A 20,563-nucleotide genomic window follows, 5' to 3' on the forward strand; every position below is an offset into this window, starting at 1 on the left:
CATTAGTTGTACTACTTTCCATGATGAACGAGATTACATGCTTATAGAATTATGCATATCTCTGTTTTAATCAGGATGTATTCCTTTGTTCTGAACTGAGTTCCTTTCCTTCATGTTTACCATAGTATTTGTGTTACGTGTTAAATCCTTACAGTGTTATAGTTTTAGAATAATGATCTTTAAACGTGTTTAACTATTTTTTAAAAAAAAAATTATTCAATTTTTATCCTTGTCCAGCTTCAACTTCAGCTTCATTTCAAAAGTTTCACAGCAATACAGTTTGATTCCATACCCGGTTTAGACTAACAAGAATATAAAACTGAAGTTTGATGTTCATCATTGGTAGTCTTTGTATATTGGTTGTGGATTCCATTTGAGATGTAAGTTAAGATCCCCTAATTTAGCCTTCGCTAATTCGTATGAGTCTTTGAATTAACCTTCCATTAGAACCCTTGTTAGAGTTAGTATGCATTTTCCCATGAAATCCTTTCCAAATGAGTCATGGCCCAGACTTCCAGCATTAAAATGTCATGTAATCCGTCCTAAACAACAAAGTGAAAAGTTTGATTCCATACCGGGTTTAGACTTTCATTTACAACCTTGGTTTTGCTCTTGATGTGAGCCTTCTTTATGATCAGAACGACGTAGGGGTCAGCCTTCCCCCTTATATTTGCTGGGGGAAGGTCATTAGCTGATACCACATTAACAAAAAGTACCTGTCGTACTATTACCTCTCTTCTATTGTTGATTTTACTTCCATTTGGACTAACTTCTTTTCCTTCTGCCCCATTTTTATGAACTCTCTCTAATGTAGTCATTGACTTATTCTGAGAAAAAGGGTTACTTAGCCCATTGTTCATGCTATTCGGGCTATATAATAGCTCCAAATGCACATGTCCCCTATTTTTCTGATCTCTCTGAATTTCCAAATCTTTCACCAACTTTAACCAAATAACCTTCACTTTACAAGGCTCAAGCTCATTCAAGAAGATATGGGCACAACCAATTAGTTCAGCTGACTAAAGCCTTTCATCGTCATAGATTTTTACCACCAAGTGTTGTGTCAATGGATCTTCGACTACAAACTCAAAATGCTCATTTCAAATTGGGTTCAAATCGTTGTTAATAATTTTGTTATTCTTCATTCTATCTCATAGAGGGCATACATACAATACAACAAAAGGATCAAATTTTCCAATGAGATATTTATTTGTTAATTCCTTTTCTTGAACAAGTTTCACCTCCAATACTCCGATAGGCTTCAAGTCAAGGTCACTATAATTCCCAGGTAAAATGGGAATAAATTTTCGTACTGGCTACGTGATAAAGTCTTCAACAGCGTCCCGGATAGTTCGCTCAATTGCATCAGAAAGGCCAGGAATTGTTGTCATGTCACCACCAATTACATTAAGCATAAAATCCAGCCTTTTATTCCACCTTAGAGAATAGCATGCAACTCCGAAGCAAGGAAATTCATCAACAAGTGGCTTGAAGATGAGCCTGAAAATACCAGTAAACCCAATGTTTTTCACCTGCACTGTTAATGCTACAACAACATAAGTTTTGATATCGAGTATTCCGCTTGGAGTCGCATCCTATTGCAACTCTAGTTGCATAGTTATACCCTCACTTCCATCTTCAATAGTAGAAATCCCTGTTAATTATGGAGCAACTGTACCAAGAGTGAACTTTGAAAAAAATCACATGCCTATATTATTCCAAAATTGGGTCCACACTTGACTTTACTAGTTCTGATGCTGCCTCATCCACATATGGCCAGATCTTTCCAAGATGAGAACTAAGACATGCGAGATTTTGGGTTCTTTGGTGATTAGATGGTTGATTTATGCTTTAAAAGTTATAAGTAACAGCCATTCGGCATTTTGTTACGAATTGACCTCAATTTTTTTTAACAGATGAAGAATGTGATGAATATTAAAGAACATGTTGTGGAAGAATTGTGGAGCTAGGTAAAAAGAAAGATTATATTTTTATTGCTGGTGCAGATCTAGAGACGTTTTAACCTATGCATCTATTTTATTTTCCCAATTTTTAGGATTCGATAGATGTCGAACATGTCTATTTTATAATATTTTGTTGAACATCTATGTTATTTAGATCTTATGTTGAACATGTATGTTTTTTAGATATTGTGTTGAACAAACATTTATAAGTAAGTTTTCCAATATGTTTTCGTTCATGGAAAAATAATTATGAAATTTTTTATGGCTTGTGAAAAAAAATGATATTAAGATCCGAAACTACTCGAGGAACATAAAATCTATATATAATGATTTGAAACTAAAATTGTGAAACAAACTTTGTTGTTAAATTTATTAAAAGCAACTAGAGGAATTTAAATTTGGTCGGTAAAAGTAATGTAATAAATGAAAGAATATGACCACTAAAAGTACTCGTAACGACCGGAAATTATGGTTTTACTTCAATGTTTTAACGACTGAATGACTATCAACGAAGGGAATTTGTGGTCGTTGTTAGTAAATGTAGCGACCGGATTTATCCTTTTTGCTAAGTGATATATAACGACTGGCTATGTAATCCAGTCGTTAACCTTTAACGATGGAGCTTTTATCGACCGGTGACAACCAATTCAATTTCTTTTCGTTAAAAGTCATTTTCTTGTAGTGTTTTAGTTTCTGTTCTGCATTTCCTTTTTGGACATTATGTATGGGCTAGGCCCACTTTCATTTGATTGTAATTTATGGCTAAGATTAGACATGAGTTTAGACTTCCACTTTTCTATAAAACTATTTTTGACTTAAAATGATTGTTTTACTCTTTATTGTTCTATTTCTTATATTATGAAAGCTAAGTGGCTTGTATGGAGTCCTTTGGGGTTCTATACGCCATGTTAATTTAGGGGATACCCTTGGTTCGTGACATTATCCATGTGTTGTCTTGTAGACTTGTATTTACCCAATGACAGATAGGGTGATGTCTTTCTTAAGGAAACAATGTCAATTTCGCAATGCTTTGTAAATTCTGGGGGAAGACTAAGTACCCATATGTTGATTAACCTTTATCGACGTAGCATTAGGAGTAGGAAGAGGAATATATACCTTGGGGCCTAGTCGTGGATTTGTCTTGCTTGCATTCTAGACATTGTCCACAAATCCTCTCAATATCATGTTGTATCTTGGGTGAAAAGAACTGCTCCGTATGATTATTAAGTGTTTTTGGTACCCCAAACTGTCCCATAAAACCACCACTACGAGTCTCCTTGAAAAATAACACTCTCCATGAGCTCATGGTCACAAATGGTAGGCCATCTTTGAACAAAAACCCATCAACCGATTGGTACCTATCAACTCGCTTCCTTCAACTAAGATTGTCAAATGTATCTTTGAAGTCGGAATCCATATAATAGAAACTCTTGAAGCTTTCAAAGCCCATCATTCTAGAAACCAAGGTAATGACAAACACAAGCCTTCTTGATAGAGCATCCTCTACCACATTCTCCTTGCATTGCTTGAAGTTGATCATATATGAAAAGGTTTCAATGAATTCAACCCACTTCGCATGTCACTAGTTTAACTTGGATTTCCCCTTAAGATGCTTCAAGGACTCATGATTGGTCATTGTCACGAACTGTTTGTGCCAAAAGTAGTGTTGCCAATGAGCAAACACTCGCACAAGTGCATACAATTCCTTGTCATAAGTTGAGTACTTGAGTGTAGCTCCCTTTAACTTTTCACTAAAGAAAGCTAATGGTTTTCCTTCTTGCCCTTGCTTTATTTCTAGGTTGAGGTTCTTGTCTTCTCTTCTTGGGAGGATTTGACGCCTTTTCATTTATGTGATATTCCATGCTCTTTTTTGGGGTGGCATGACAATATTGGTCTTTACCTTATCTCGGGAACCTCAGACTTCTCCTTGCTAGACTCAACAATATGCAACCACAACCCTACAAGATTAAACCAATTTTAAGGCACAAAAATATATGATTTTAATAATATAAACACTATGGGCAAGATTATCACAGGCATAAGCAAAAAAAATTAATATAAGAGGCCAGAACACATCACCAAGATAAGATTATTACAAATGAGTACAAATTTGGTAAAAATAAATTAAGGGTTTGGAAAACCAACCTTAGATGCCGATTTAAATACTTTTGAAATGTTAGGCGGCAATCTAATCTAAATCCGAGCACAAATCAACGACTAAAAGACTCTAAAATTGCAAAAATATATAAACTAGAGTGCCGGTGTGAGTATGGAAAGAGAAAAAGTGAGGGAAAGTGAAAGAGTTTGAAAATGTTGAGCCTTTGGCCTTAAAACCATCAAGTTCTCGTCCAGTTGGCGACGTTAATCGTGCTCACCAACACACTCGGCGATCCGCCGAGTGGTCATTAACCTTTCCGGGTTTTACAAGACCTCCAGCTAATATGGGGTTCCAAACGACAGACTAGTTCGCGATCTCCGACCTAGCCGGTGATTCGCCAAACTTCTCCTGGGATCGCCCAGTTTAAAGACTCCAATTTGAAGATGTCTTGAGTCAAATGGCGGATTAAGACGGGCTTGCTGACATCCAAGGCAATGCGCCGACTGGACCATTTACTCACAAACCTATACTTTCGAACACTTTCCACACTTTAACCTGCACCATCAACACACCATTATTTACCAAAACTAAATTAAAGAAATAAAGGGGTCTTGGGATGCCTCCCAAGCAGAGCTTTAGTTAACGTCGTGGCACGACACAACTCCATACTCAAGTTCCATTAGTGAGGTTTGCTCATTTTTATAAGGCCACCGCTCTTTTGGCTCTAGGTAGAGAGAATATAGCACATGGTCCATTTGGGACCTTTGTCATCATTCACACTCAATCTTCCTATTTCAACACACAATCAAGCAAAACAAAACTAAAAATAAAATTAGTAAAATTAAAACTATTAGAAACAGAAATTCTACTTAAGTAAAAATTCCCAAATAACACCACTCCTTGGCAGAGTCTCCATTTTTATGCTTATCGTGACCAACGACACTAACCTAAGGTTCGAGTGTCTAGGATTATCAATAATATAGTAATATAACCAAGGGTTGGGGTCGTGTCCTAAGGGAGTGGCAGTGAAAATAGTAGTTAGGTTAGAATTTTGTTCTAGTTAGCTGTAGTTTGAGAAATTTTTGATAAAAACAAGGTAAATTCAATTGGGTGACAGAAAAGTGACAAATATCAAAGGGGTTTTGTTAGAAGTATCTAAAACAACAAAAATAAAGAGAGAATCAAGTATGGGGAGAAATTCTTGATGTGTGACTGCAATATATATTGATACAAATCGTTGGGTACATGCTTTCGATAGGAAATTTGCAAGATAATAGTGACTAGGCTAAGCTTTAAATGGAAATAAGTTCCGTATCTGGCAACTTACCCCGTTTCAAATGGGTTCCTCTCGGACACCCATTTGCCGCAGAAGGCCAGCCTACTCCTTACCCCACTCACTCTCTCGAGCTGAGTGTTAGGATATGGGACTAGGGCTCATACTCTCGGGCTGAACATCATGTCGACCCACTCCTTAGGCCATCAATCTAACGGTCTTGGTTTTGCGACCTCTCTCTCGAGCAAGCTGAAAATAGATTGGTGGTTTTGTAGTTACCACTACAAACCCATTAAATTAAACCTCAACCACTAGATGAAATCACAATTAAAATGTATCTAACCTATCCACAAACATGACCCAACAATAATATCAATACATATTTACTAAATCACTCCCGAAAAATGGGTATTTAGCCACAGATCAAGAAATAAGAAATTTTGCCTAAAATGATAGAGAAATCAAATGGGTATAAGAAAATAAACCTTAATATAAGCAGAGTAAGAAGAATTGAGAAGACCCACTTCTAATTTGGGGAAGATGAATTCCTTCTCTCTTCAAGTCTCCTAAAAAACCCACTCAAAACTTGAGAGAAAATAAGAGAGCTAAAGTGAAAATTACAATTATGTCTTTTTACTCTAAAGTACCACATAAAAACTAGTAAAGAGTTTCATATTTATTGTCTTTAGAAAATAGAGTTGGCGGATATCACGGTGAGATTAGTCGCGAACACTGAAAGACTCACCGATTAGCCATTCTTTTACTTCATCGTCGTTTGTTCTTCACCTTCAGCATCTGTGCGTTGTGGATAATTGGGAGGTATACTTCTGCTTCGCGAAACTGGTCGTAGAAACGCCGACTACTCCTCTCATCATCTTTTTTATCCTTCTCCTTCAAGGCTTCGCTTACTGGAAAAAGGGAAGAGTGTGTCCCTTCGGCAAATCGCCAATCATGCTTGGCAAGGCTCAGGCTTCAGCTTCTTCGATCTTTTCAGCCTCTTTGTTCCTTTTTGCGCCTAAGTGTCCATGCTTCCTCTAAAACCTCAAATACCTAAAACTTAAGTATTTTCATCAGATATTTAGACTAAATAAGCATTTGAGGACACTATTTCTATTAAAATAAAGCCCTAAATGAATTCAATTTGTGGACTTATCAACACCCCCAACTTAAACTTTTGCTTGTCCTCATGTAAAACTCAAGTTCAGCAGTTCAAATAGGATGTCTCAAATAGTTCTACACAAGATTAAATGATGAACATACACAACAAGACTCAAATTACTCATGCAAAGGTCAATTGTGTACTCAATGATTCAAGTTGTGAAACACCATTACCAAAGATTGTCATGATTGCAATATTTGTTACTTGTGCAAGTTCAAGCTCAACAAAAAGTATGTAAATTCCCTCACAGAAAGAATGATTCCATATTCACACATAGAGGTTAATCAATTCAAGATCAGGAATCAGATACAATGCTCACACTCAAAAAGAGGAACACAATGCATGTTTTCACCCATAGGCTTGTCCTTATTTTCCAATCGATCATCGGTTCGGCTTACTCAGGATCAAAAAAGTCTTTCTAAGGCTTGGAATGGGGCTGAGTGCAAAGGTATGGTCATTTAGGCTCAATGACTTTTTCCTCATGAGATGTGGTATTCTCAAGGCGTCCCCTTCTTTTCCTTTATCAATTCTCTTTCTAGTGCTTTTCAGTTATCTTTTTATTCATCTACATGGATTGCTTGGAAACCCAATCTTTTTTGTACTTTTATTCCACAACTTTTCCTTTTCATTCTTTTCTCTTTTTTTCTTTTTTTTACATCGAGGGTTTCCATTTTTCCGCTACACCATGGGTTAAGTGAGACTTTTCTTGAACTTCTTGACTTCTCCTTTTCATTTTTCAACACACACCAACCTAGGATTTTGGCATAAGTTGGCAATTCACTAAACCACAAATGAAAAGTATTATAGGTAGTGGATCAAGAAAGGTCTAAGGTTCATCAAGATTCTTTCAAATAAAGGGAAGACTCAAAGGGTGTTCAAGAGATTTTCACACGCTCCCGGGTAGGCCAAAAAAGACCTATATGTCAAATTGGCTCACTCTCCAAAAGTTGCCTAAGATCATCTCAAGAGCACACTTTACTAAATCAATCAGACTAACGAGACAAATTCTAGGTTTATTCATGGAAGGTTAAAAGTAAGCTCATCACACAAGGCATCGACACTTAAGTCAAAAAAGACTGCACACTTTCGCTAGTGTGTAACGGCATTAGAAGAGAATCAATTTGAGAAATGGCTAATCACCACGAGATGCAAAGAGTTCACATATTGTCTATGCAATTTCAATTGTTCTCGTCGTAGACGCATATTCATGTTTGTTCGATTGAGAGCACTATTCAGGTTATCGGTATTGATCAAAACCGAGACTTGAATTTGGACAAGAATAACAACTTTCAACAACAGAGGTGGTGAAAATTTTCAAAAACTTATAATTTTTTAGAAGGGTCAAAAATCATTTTAAATTATATTAAAGGAGCCACAAGCTCAAACCTTCCTCGAAAAAAGCAATGTATAACATAATTTAAAATATAAACCAAATATATAAACAAAACAAGAGTCATAATCAACACACGAAAGGTGGGCCTCACCCCACCACAGATAAAAATCATTTTTCTTCAAATGCAAATGAAATAAAGTATCCAAAAGTGAAAGAAAGTAAGATAGAGAGACAGAGGTAAAGAAAGGATCATGTCTATGCAATCTCTCCATTTGTCTAGGGCTCAGTGCCCGGTGCAGCAGTTTGATCTTGGTCATCAAAGGCTGAGGTCAGCTCAAGAGGAATAGTAGTACCAGATCCACCACGAGTTGCGACAGGTGTATCCGTTAAAAAAATTTTGCACAACTGAATAGAATACCCTGGCCCATGAAGGGATATAGGAGCCTCGGGGAGTAGTCTCCCTGTTAGAAATGGGTCTCTTGCGCTTGCCTTTATTTCCAGGTTGAGGTTCTTCTCTTCTCTTCTTGGGAGGATTTGACGCCTTTTCATTTATTGTGATATCTCGTGCTCTTTTCCGGGGTGGCATGACAATATTTGTCTTTAGCATATCTCGAGATACTCTGACTTCTCCTTGCTAAACTCAACAACATGCAAGCACAACCCTACAAGATTTAACCAATTTTAAGGCACAAAAATACATGATTTTAATAATATAAACACTATGGGCAAGATATCACAGGCATAAGCAAAAAAATTAAGATCAGAGGCCCAAAACACATCACCAAGATAAGATCATTGCAAATAAGTACAAATTTGGTAAAAACTAATTCGGGGTTTGGAAAACCAACCTTAGATGCCGATTAAAAAACTTTTTAAATGTTAGGCGACAATCTAATCTAAATCCGGGCACAAATCAAAAACTAAAAACTCTAAAAGTGCAAAAACATATAAACTAGAGTGCGGGTGAGAGTTTGGAAAGATAAAAAGTGAGGGAAGGTGAAAGAGTTTGAAATTGCTGAACCTTTGGCCTTAAAACCATCCAGTTCTCGCCCCGTTGGCGACGTTAATCGTGCTCGCCGACACACTTGGCTATCCACCGAGTGGTCACTAACCTCGTCGTACTTTACATGACCTCTAGTTAATGTAGGGGTCCAACTAGTTCCCGATCGCCGACCTGGCCTGTGATTTGCCAAACTTCTCCTAGGATCACTGAATGTAAAGACTCCAATTTGAAGATGTTTTCAGTCAAATGTCGAATTAGGTCGGGCTCGACAACCTCCAAGGCAATGCGCCGACTGGACCATTTACTCACCAACCTACACTTTTCAAACAATTTCCACACTTTAACCTGCACAATCAATTCACCATTATTTACCAAAACAAAAATAAAGGAATAAAGGGGTCTTAGGTTGCCTCCCAAGGAGCGCCTTACTTAACGTCGTGGCTCGACGCAACTCCTCACTCAAGTTCCATTAGTGAGGTTTGCCTCATTTTTATAAGGCAACCCCTCTTTTGGCTTTGGGTAGAGAGAATATAGCACCTGGTCCATTTGGGACCTTTGTCATCATTCAAACTCAATCTTTCTATTTCAACACACAAACAAGCAAAACAAAACGAAAAATAAAATTAGTAAAACTACAACTAATAAAAACAGGAATTCTACTTAACTAAGATTTCCCAAATAATACCACTCCCTGGTAGAGGCTCCATTTTGATGCTTATCGTGACCAACGACTCTAACCTAATGTTCGAGTGTCTACGATCATCGATAATATAGTAACCCAACCAAAGGTTGGGGTCGTGTCCCATGTGAGTGGCAGTGAAAATAGTAGTTAGGCTTGAATTTTGTTCTAGTTAGCTGTAGTTTGAGAAATTTTTGAATAAAAACTAGGTAAATTCAAGTGGGAGACAGAAAAGTGTCAAATATCAAAGGGGGTTTTGTCACAAGTATCGAAAACAACAAAAATAAAGAGAAAATCAAGTATGTGGAGAAGCTCTTGAGGTGTGACCGCAATATATATTGATATAAATCATTCGGTACATGCTTTCGATAGGAAATTTTCACGATAATAGTGACTAGGCTAAGCTTTAGATAAAATAAGTTCCCTCTCGGGCAACTTACCCCATTGCAAATGGTTTCCTCTCGGACACCCATTTGCGGCATTAAGGCCAACCTACGCCTTACCCCACTCACTCTCTCTAGCTGAGTGTTAGGATAAGGGACTAGGGCTCACCCTCTCGGGCTGAACATCATGTCGACTCACTCCTTAGGGCATCAGTCTAGCGGTCTTGGTTTCGCAACCTCTCTCTCAAGCAAGCTGAAAATAAATTGGTGGTTTTGTAGTTGCAACTACAATCCCATTTAATTAAATCACAACCACTAGGTGAAATCACAATTAAAATGCATCTAACCTATCCGCAAACAAGGCCCAACAATAATATCAACACGTCTTTACGAAATAACACCCCAAAGAATTGGGTTTTTAGCCACACATAAAGAAATAAGAAATTTTACCTTAAATGATAGAGAAATCATATGGGTATAAGAAATTAAACCTTGATATAAGAAAAGGAAGAAGAATGGAGAAGACCCACTTCCAATTTGGGGAAGATGAACTCCTTCTCTCTTCAAGTCTCCCAAAAATCCCTCTCTAAACTTGAGAGAAAATAAGAAAGATAAAGTGAAAATTACAATTATGTTTTTTAACTCTAATGTTCCAGACAAAAACTAGTAAAGAGTTTAGTATCTATAGTCTTTGGAAAATATTGTTGGCGGATCGCTTGGCGAGCTCAGTCGCAAATTACAATTATGTGGTTTTACTAAAAATTTCCTCATAAAAATTAGTAAAGAGTTTATTATTTATAGTCTATAGAAAATAGTGTTGACGGATCGCTCGGCGAGGTTAGTCTCGAACGCAGAATGACTTGGCGATTCGCCATTATTTCAGTTCATCGCCGTATGTTCTTCGCCTTCGACATATGTGCGTTCTGGATCATTGAGAGGTATACTTTGGCTTCGCAGAACTGATCAAAGAAACGCCGACTACTACTTTCAGCACCTTTTTAATCCTTTTCCTTCAAAGCTTCGCGTACTGGAAGAAAGGGCAGAGTACGTCCCTTCGGTGAATCACCAAGCATGCTTGGCAATGCTCAGGCTTCAGCCTCTTTGTTCCTTTTTGCGCCTAAGTGTCCATGCTTCCACTAAAACTTCAAATACATGAAACTTAAGTATTTTGAGGACACTATTTCTATTAAAATAAAGCCCTAAATGAATTCAATTTGTCGATTCATCAACACCCCAACAAAACTCAAATTACTCATGCAAAGGTCAATTCTGTACTCAATGATTCAAGTTTTGAAACACTATTACGAAAGATTGTCATGATTGCATTATTTGCTACTTTTGCAAGTTCAAGCTCAACAAAAACTATCTAAATGCCCTCACAGAAAGAATCATTCCATATTCACACATAGAGGTTAATCAATTCAAGATCAGGAATCGGATACAATACTCACACTCAAAAAGAGGAACACAATGCATGTTTTCACCCATAGGCTTGCCCTTATTTTCCAATCGATCTTCGGTTAGGCTCACTCAGGATCAAAAAAGTCTTTCTAAGGCTTGGAATGGGGCTGAGTGCAAAGGTATGGTCATTTAGGCTCAATCACTTTTTCCTCATGAGATGTGGTATTCTCAAGGCATCCCCATCTTTTCCTTTATCAATTCTTTTTGTAGTGCTTTTCAGTCATCTTTTTATTCATCTACATGGATTGCTTGGAAACCCAATCTTTTTTGTACTTTTATTCCACAACTTTTCCTTTTCATTCTTTTCTCTTTTTTTCTTTTTTTTACATCGAGGGTTTCCATTTTTCCGCTACACCATGGGTTAAGTGAGACTTTTCTTGAACTTCTTGACTTCTCCTTTTCATTTTTCAACACACCCCAACCTAGGATTTTGGCATAAGTTGGCAATTCACTAAACCACAAATCAAAAGTATTATAGGTAGTGGATCAAGAAAGGTCTAAGGTTCATCAAGGTTCTTTCAAAGAAAAGGGAAGACTCAAAGGGTGTTCAAGATAATTTCACACGCTCTCGAGTAGGCCACAGAAGACCTATATGTCAAATTGGCTCACACTCTCCAATAGTTGCCAAAGATCATCTCAAGAGCACACTTTACTAAATCAATTAGACTGACGTGGAAAGTTCTAGTTTTATTCATGGAAGTTTCAAAGTAAGATCATTAGATAAGGCATCGACAATTAAGTCAAAAAAGACGACACACTTTTGCTAATGTGCAACGACATTACAACAGAATCAATTTGAGAAATTGCTAATCACCACGAGATGCAAAGAGTTCACATATTGTCTATGCAATTTCAATTGTTCTTGTCGTAGCCGCATATTCATGTTTGTTTGATTTAGAGCACTATTCAGGTTATCGGTATTGATCAAAACCGATATTGAATTTGGACAAGAATAACCACTTTCAACAACAGAGGTGGCGAAAATTTTCAAAAAACGATATTTTTTTTGGAAGGGTCAAAAATCATTTTAAATTAGATGAAAGGAGCCACAAGCTCAAACCTGCCACAAAAAAGCAATGTATAACACAATTTAAACTAAAAACCAAATATATAAACAAAACAAGAGTCATAATCAGCACACGAAAGGTAGGCCTCACCCCACCACAAATAAAAATAATTTTTCCCCAAATGCATATGAAGTAAAGTATCCAAAAGTGAAAGAAAGTAAAATAGAGAGAGAGGTGAAGAAAGGATCATGTCTATGCAATCTCTCCATCTGCCTAGGCCTCAGTGCCCGGTGCAACAATTTGATCTAGGTCATCAAAGGCCGAGGTCAGCTCAAGAGGAACAGTAGTACCAGATCTACCACGAGTGGCCTACCCGGGAGCATGTGAAACTCTCTTGAACACCCTTTGAGACTTACCTTTCTTTGAAAGAACCTTGATGAACCTTAGACCTTACTTGATCCACTACCTATATTCCTCTTGATTTGTGGTTTAGTGAATAGCCAACTTAGGCCAAAATCCTAGGTTAGGGGTGTGTTGAAAAAGGAAAAGGAGAAGTGAAGAAGTGCAAGAAAAGTCTCCCTTAACCCATGGTGTTGTGGAAAAATTGAAACCCTCCATATAAAAAAAAGAAAAGAAAGAAAGAAAATTTATGGAATAAAATAACAAAAGAAATTGGGTTTCCAAGGAATCCATGGAGCTGAATAAAAAAATGACTTAGAAGCACTGGAAAAAGAATTGATAAGGGAAAAGAAGAGGATGCCTTGAGAATATCACATCTCACGAGGAAAAATTCATTGAACCTAAATGACCATACCTTTGTACTCAGCCCCATTCCAAGTCTTAGATTGATCTGTTTGATCTTGAGTTAGCCGAACCGAAGATAGATTGGGAAATAAGGGCAAGCCTATGGGTGAAAACATGCATTGTGATCCTCTTTTTGAGTGTGAGCGCTACATCTTATTCCTGATCTTGCTTTGATTAACCTCTGTGTGTGAAGACCCTTTCATTGCTTTATTTTTGTTTTGGTAAATAATGATGTGTTGATTGTGCAGGTTAAAGTGTAGAAAGTGTTTGAAAAGTGCAGGTTGGCGAGTAAATGGTGCAGTCGGCGCATCGCCAATGAGATTGGCGAGCCCGACCTAATCCGTTATTTGACGCAACACATCTTCAAATTGGAATCTATAAACTCGGCGAGCACAGAAGAAGCTTGGCGAATCTCAGGCTAGGTTGGCGATCGTGATATAGTCCGCCGTTTGGACCCACACATTAACTGGAGGTCCTATAAAACTCGGCGAGGTTAGTGACCACTCGGCGAGCACGATTAACGTCGTCAACTAGGCAAGAATTGGACTATTTTAAGGCAAAAGTTCAAAAGTTTCAAACTTTTTTAGTTTCCCTCACTTTTTATCTTCCCACCCTCACACCCGCACTCTAGTTTATATATTTTTGCACTTTTAGAGTATTTTTTTCCATTGATTTGTGCTTTGATTTAGATTACATTGCCGCCTAGCATTTCAAAAGTATTTGAATCGGCATCTAAGGTTGGTTTTCCAAACCCCAAATCTATTTTTAGCAATTTTGTAATCATTTGCAATGATCTTATCTTAGTGATGTGTGTTGAGTCTCTCTGATCTTAATTGTTTTTGCTGATGCCTGTGAAAATCTTTCCCATGGTGTTTATATTATTAAAATCTCGTATTTTTGTGCCATAAAATGGGTTAAATCTTGTGGGGTTGTGCTGGAACATTGTTGAGTCGAGCAGGGAAAAGTCTGAGTATCCCGAGTTATGGTAAAGACCAATATTGTCATTCCAACCTGGGAAAGAACATGGGATATCACAATAAATGAAAGGGTGTCAAATCATCCCAAGAAGAGAAGACAAGAACCTCAACCTGGAAATAAATGCAAGGGCGAGAGGCCCATTTCTGACAGGGAGACTACTCACCGAGCCTCCTATATCCCTTCATGGGCCCGGGAATTCTATGCAGTTGTTCAAATTTTTTTAGCGGATACACCTGAGGCAGCTCATGGTGGATCTGGTAGTACTGTTCCTATTAGGATGACCCCGGGCACTGTTGCCCTAGTTCAAACTGCTGCACCGGGCACTGAGCCCTAGACAGATGGAGAGACTTCATAGACATGATCATGTCTTTACCTTTGTCTTAGCAATTTTGTAATCATTTGCAATGATCTTATCTTAGTGATGTGTGTTGGGTATCTTTGATCTTAATTATTTTTGTTTATGCCTGTGAAAATTATGCCCATAGTGTTTATATTGTTAAAATCCCATATTTTTGTGCCTTAAAATTGGTTAAATCTTGTGGGGTTGTGCTGGCATATAGTTGAGTCTAGTAGGGATAATTCTGGGTATCCCGAGATATGGTAAAGACCAATATTGTCATGCCACCATAGAAAAGAGCACATGATATCACAATGAATGAAAGGGGGCCAAATCCTCCCAAGAAGAGAAGATAAGAACCTCAACTTGGAAATAAAAGCAAGGGCAAGAGGCCCATTTCTGACAGGGAGACTACTCCCCGAGGCTCCTATATCCTTTCATAGGCCCGAGGATTCTACGCAGCTATTCAATTTATATTTAGCGGATACACCTGTGGCAGCTCCTGGTGGATCTGGTACTACTTTTCCTATTAAGCTGACCCCGGGCACTGATGCCCTAGTTCAAACTGTTGCACTGGGCACTGAGGCCCAGACAGATGGAGAGACTTCATAGACATGATCATGTCATTACCTCTCTCTCTGTCTTACTGTCTTTACTTTTGGATACTTTACTTCATTTGCATTTGAGGACAAATGGTCTTTATTTGTGGTGGGGTGAGGCCCACCTTTCGTGTGCTGATTATGACTCTTGTTTTGTTTATATATTGGATTTTTAATTTAAATTCTATTATACATTGCTTTTTTGTGGAATGTTTGAGCTTGTGGCTCCTTGCTTTTAATTGAAAATGATTTTTTACCCAAACAAGTATTTTTCATTTTTCAAAAAAAATTTCTACCTCTTTTGTTGAAAGTGGCTATTCTTGTACAAATTCAAGTCTCAATTTTGATCAATACCGATAACTTCAATAGTGCTCTCAATCGAACAAACATGAATGTGCGGCTACTATGAGAATAAATGATACTGCATAGACAATATGTTAACTCTATGCATCTCGTTGTGATTAGCCAATTCTCAAATTGATTCTTTGTAATGTCGTTGCACACTAGAGAAAGTGTGTAGTCTTGTTTGACTTAAGTTTCGATGCCTTGTGTGATGAGCTTACCTTGAACCTTGCATGAATAAAACTAGAATTTGCCCCGTTAGTCTGATTGATTTAGTAAGGTGTGCTCTTGAGATGATATTAGGCAACTTTTGAAAAGTATGAGACAATTTGACATATGCCTCTTTTGTGGCCTACCCGTGAGCGTGTGAAATTCTCTTGAATACCCTTTGAGCCTTACCTTACTTTGAAAGAACCTTGATGAAACCTAGACCTTAGTTGATCCACTACCTATAATACTCTTGATTTGGGGTTTGGTGAATAGCCATCTTTGGCCAAAAGCCTAAGTTGAGGGTGTGGTGAAAAAGGAAAAGGAGAAGTCAAGAAGGGGAAGAAAAGTCTCCCTTATCCCATGGTGTTGCGGAAAAATGGAAACCCTCCATATAAAAGAAAATAATAAAAAAGAAAAGTAGTGGAATTAAAGTACAAAAGAAATTGGGTTTCCAAGCAATCCATGTAGGTGAATAAAAAGATGGCTTGGAAACACTAGAAAAAAAATTGATAAAGGAAAAGAAGGGGATGCCTTGAGAATACCACATCTCCTGAGGAACAATTCACTGAGCCTAAATGACCATACCTTTGCACTCAGCCCCATTACAAGCCTTAGAAAGACTTTTTTTATCTGGAGTGAGCCGAACCGAAGATCAATTAGAAAATAAGGGCAGGCCTATGCGTGAAAACATGCATTGTGTTCCTCTTTTAGAGTGTGAGTGTTGCATCTAATTGCTGATCTTGAATTTATTAACCTATGTGTGTGAATATGGAATCATTCTTTTTGTGAGGGCATTTACTTTTTGTTGAGCTTGAACTTGCACAAGTAGCAAGTACTGCGAGCATGAGAATCTTTTGTAACGGTGTGTCACAATTTGAATATTTGAGTACAAAATTGACCTTTGTATTAGTAATTTGAGTCGTGTTGTGTATGTTCATGATTTAGTCTTGTGTAGCACTATTTGAGACATCCTATTTGAACTGCTAAACTTGAGTTTTAACTTGAGAACAAACAAAAGTTTAAGTTGGGGGTGTTGATGAGACCATAAATTGGACTTATTTAGGGCATTATTTTCATGGAAATAGTGTCCTCAAATGCTTATTAAGTTTAAATATATGATGAAAAAACACTTAAGTTTTAGGTATTTCATGTTTTAGTGGAAACATGAACACTTAGGGGCAAAAAGGAACAAAAAGGCTGAAAAGAACGAAGAAGCTGAAGCCTGAGCATCGCCAAGCATGCTTGGCGATTCGCCGAAGGAACGCACTCCATACTTTGTTCCAGTACGCAAACCCCTGAAGGAGAAGGATCAAAAAGGCGATGAAAAGGCAGTCGGCATTTCGCCGATCAATTCTGTGATGTAGAAATATACCGCCCAATGATCTAGAATGCACAGATGCTGAAGGCAAAGAACAAATGGCGATGAACTATAAATAGGGCGAATCGCCATGTTATTCGGTGTTCGCGACTAACCTCGCCGAGCGATCCGCCAACACTATTTTTTAATGGTTATTTCACCTAGTGGTTGTGGTTTAATATAATGGGTTTGTAATTGCACATACAAAAGAACCCATGTATTTTCGACTTGCTCGAAAGAGAGGTCGTAAAACCAAGACCGCTAGACTGATGACCTAAAGAGTAGGTCGACATGAGGTTCAGCCCGAGAGGGTGAGCCCTAGTCCCATATCCTAACACTCAGCTCGAGAGAGTAAGTGGGGTAAGGCATAGGCTGGCCCTCATGCGGCAAATGGGCGTCCGAGAGGAACTCATTTGAAACGAGGTAAGTTGCCCCAGAGGGAACTTATTTCCATCTTAAGCTTAGCCTAGTTACTATTATCTTGCAAATTTCCTATCGAAAGTATGAACCCAATGATTTATATCAATATATATTGCGGTCACACCCAAAGAACTTCTCCCCATACTTGATTTTCTCTTTATTTTTGCTCTTTTAGCTACTTGTGACAAAACCCCCTTTGATATTTGACACTTTTGTGTCACCCACTTGAATTTACTTTATTTTTATTCGGAAACATCTGAAACTACAGCTAACTAGAACAAAATTCTAGACTAACTACTATTTTTACTGCGACTCACTTGGAATACGACCCCAACCCTTTGTTGGGTTACTATATTATCGATGATCGTAGACACTCGAACCGTAGGTTAGTGTCATTGGTCTTGATAAGCATCAGCATGCATACATATGAAGCAATAGAGCTCGATTAATTCTTGAATTTCTTACTTGAGCATGCAATAAATCTGGAGAAACTGATTATAGTGCCAAAGCATTGGTTTGACTAATGATCCAATGGATTTATAGAACAGGGTGTTTAAACAATACCTTCATATGTTTGTGATTGTGTTCATTGATGATATATTGATTGATTTTAGAAGTGCGGATGACCACATCAATCATTTGAGTAATGTGTTGAAAATCCTTAAAGAACGACAATTCTATGCAATGTTTAGCAAATGTGAGTTTTGGCTAAGTTCTGTGGCTTTTCTAGGTCACATTGTTTCAATTAAGAGTATTGAAGCAGATCAGATTAAGACATATGCGGTCAAGAATTGGCCTAGGCCTTTATCCCCTTTAGATATTAGGAGTTTCTTGGGTTTGGACGGTTACTATAGAAGGTTTGTGGAGTGGTTTTCTACAATTCCCTCTCGATTGACAACATTGACTCAAAAGAAAGCTAAGTTCATAAGGTCTGAAACTTGTGAAAAAAAAATTCAAGAGTTAAAGGATAGATTTACTTCCGTTCCGGTGTTGACTTTACCGAAAGGGACGTTTGGTTTTATGGTGTATTGTGATGCCTCCGGAACTGGGTTAGGATGTGTGTTTATGCAAAATGGGAAAGTTATTGTCTATGCTTCAAGGCAACTTAAGATTCATGAGAAGAATTATCCTACCCATGACCTCAAATTAGCGGCGGTTGTTTTTGCCTTAAAGATTTGGTGGCATTATTTGTATGGTGTTCATGTGGATGTTTTTACCAACCACAAGAGTTTGCTATATGAGTTTAATCAAAAGGATCTAAATTTTTGCCAAAGAAGGTTGCTTGAGTTATTGATATGAGTGTTCTTTATCACCCCGGTAAGGCAAATGTGGTTGTGGATGCTCTTAGTCGATTATCTATTGATAGTGCTGCTCATATTGAGGTAGGTAGAAAAGGGTTGGTTCGAGATGCTCATAGATTTGCCCGGTTGGGTGTTCAGTTAGTAGATTCTACCAAGGGTGGTGTTATGGTTCACAATGGTTTAGAATTGTCTTTTGTGTCATATGTGAAAGCCAAGAAATGTCTTGACCCGACCTTAGTTGAATTTAAAGAAACGGTGCGTAGAAAGTTCGTTGAGGCTTTCTACTAAGCGGGAGATGGTGTACTTAGATATCAATGTCGTTTGTGTGTTCCTAATGTTGATTACTTGAGGGAACATATCTTTTTAGAAGCCCATAGTTCTCGATATTACATTCACCCAGGAGCCAACAACATGTAATGTGATTTGCGGGTGATCTATTTGTTAAATGGGATGAAAAAGGAAACTATAGAGTTTGTGGCTAAAAGTCCCAATTGCCAACAAGTTTGTGAGCATTAGAAACCGATAGGATTTTCCCAAGACATTAGTATTCCTAATTGGAAGTGGGAATATTTCAATATGGACTTCATAGTAGGGTTACCACTTACTCATGACAATATGATTCAATTTGGGTTATAGAAGACCGAATGACAAAATCGGATCATTTCATTCCCGTTAATATTTCTTATGCGACGGAAGAATATGCCAAGTTATATTTGAGGGAAATGGTAAGGTTTCATGGAGTACCCTTGTCCATTACCTGTGATAGAGGTACCCAATTCACTTCTCAGTTTTGGAAATCTTTCGAAAAAGGCCATGGTACTCATGTTAAGCTTAGCATGGCCTTTCATCCCTAAACTGATGGGAAAATGGAGCGTACTATCCAAACTTAGGAAGATTAGTAAAGAATTTGTCTAATTTACTTCAAGGTTAATTGGGATGATCATTTGTGTTTGATTGAATTTGCCTATAACAATAGATATCACTCAAGTATTGGTATGGCTCCATTTGAGACATTGTATGGTAGGAGGTTTAGATCACCTATAGGCTGGTTTGAGGTACTAGAAGTGGCCTAATAGGTCTCGAATTGGTACATCAGGCTATAGAAAGAGTTTGACTTATTAGAGAAAGGTTGAGAACATCCCAAAGTCGACAAAAGTCATAAACCGATGTTAGAAGAAGAGATCTTGAATATTATGTTCATGATTAGGTTTACTTATAAATCGCAGCCATGACGAGTGTAATGAGGTTTTGTATGAAAGGGAAGCTTAGTCCCCGTTTTGTAGGCCCATATCAAATTTTGAGACATGTTGGAAAGGTTGCTTATGAACTTGAATTGTCTAATGAGTTTGCAACGATGCATTTGGTTTTCCATGTCTCGATTATAAAGAAATTTGTTGGAGATCTAACATCTATAATTTCCATAAAACGTTTGGGAGTTAAGGAGATTCTTTATTATTAAGAAGTATCAGTTGAGATTTTAGACCGGCAGGTTAATAAATTGAGGAACAAAGAAGTTGCTTCCGTGAAAGTGTTATGGAGGAATCATTTAGTTCAGGGTGCATATTTGGAGGCCGAGGCCGATATGTTATCCCGCTATCCTCATCTTTTTCCTTCTACTGCTACTCTAAATCAAGGTATTGAGTTCCTCATGGTTATATTCTTTTGGTATCATATGCTTTAGAGGTTTCCATGATTTCATTATTATTAATGTTCATGAAAATCTTAAATTTTTAGAAAATAAGTCAACTTGATTGATTTGTACTTGTTGATGTTCATCTTAGAATGAATTGCATATAGACCATATGAAATGATTTTTTGAAAATGCTTTAGCTTGGAGTTGATGTTTCCTCCTCGG

At 37.7% G+C, this 20,563-nt stretch overlaps 1 pseudogene; it reads right to left on the bottom strand.

Annotated features, from left to right (window-relative positions):
- Positions 1-336: 336 nt before the first annotated feature.
- LOC125868649 (synaptotagmin-5-like) lies at positions 337-4,574 on the bottom strand (annotated as a pseudogene).
- Between the last annotated feature and the right edge of the window lie 15,989 nt (positions 4,575-20,563).

The sequence above is a fragment of the Solanum stenotomum genome, chromosome 6 (genome assembly GCF_019186545.1).
Source record: "Solanum stenotomum isolate F172 chromosome 6, ASM1918654v1, whole genome shotgun sequence".
Lineage (NCBI taxonomy): Eukaryota > Viridiplantae > Streptophyta > Magnoliopsida > Solanales > Solanaceae > Solanum > Solanum stenotomum.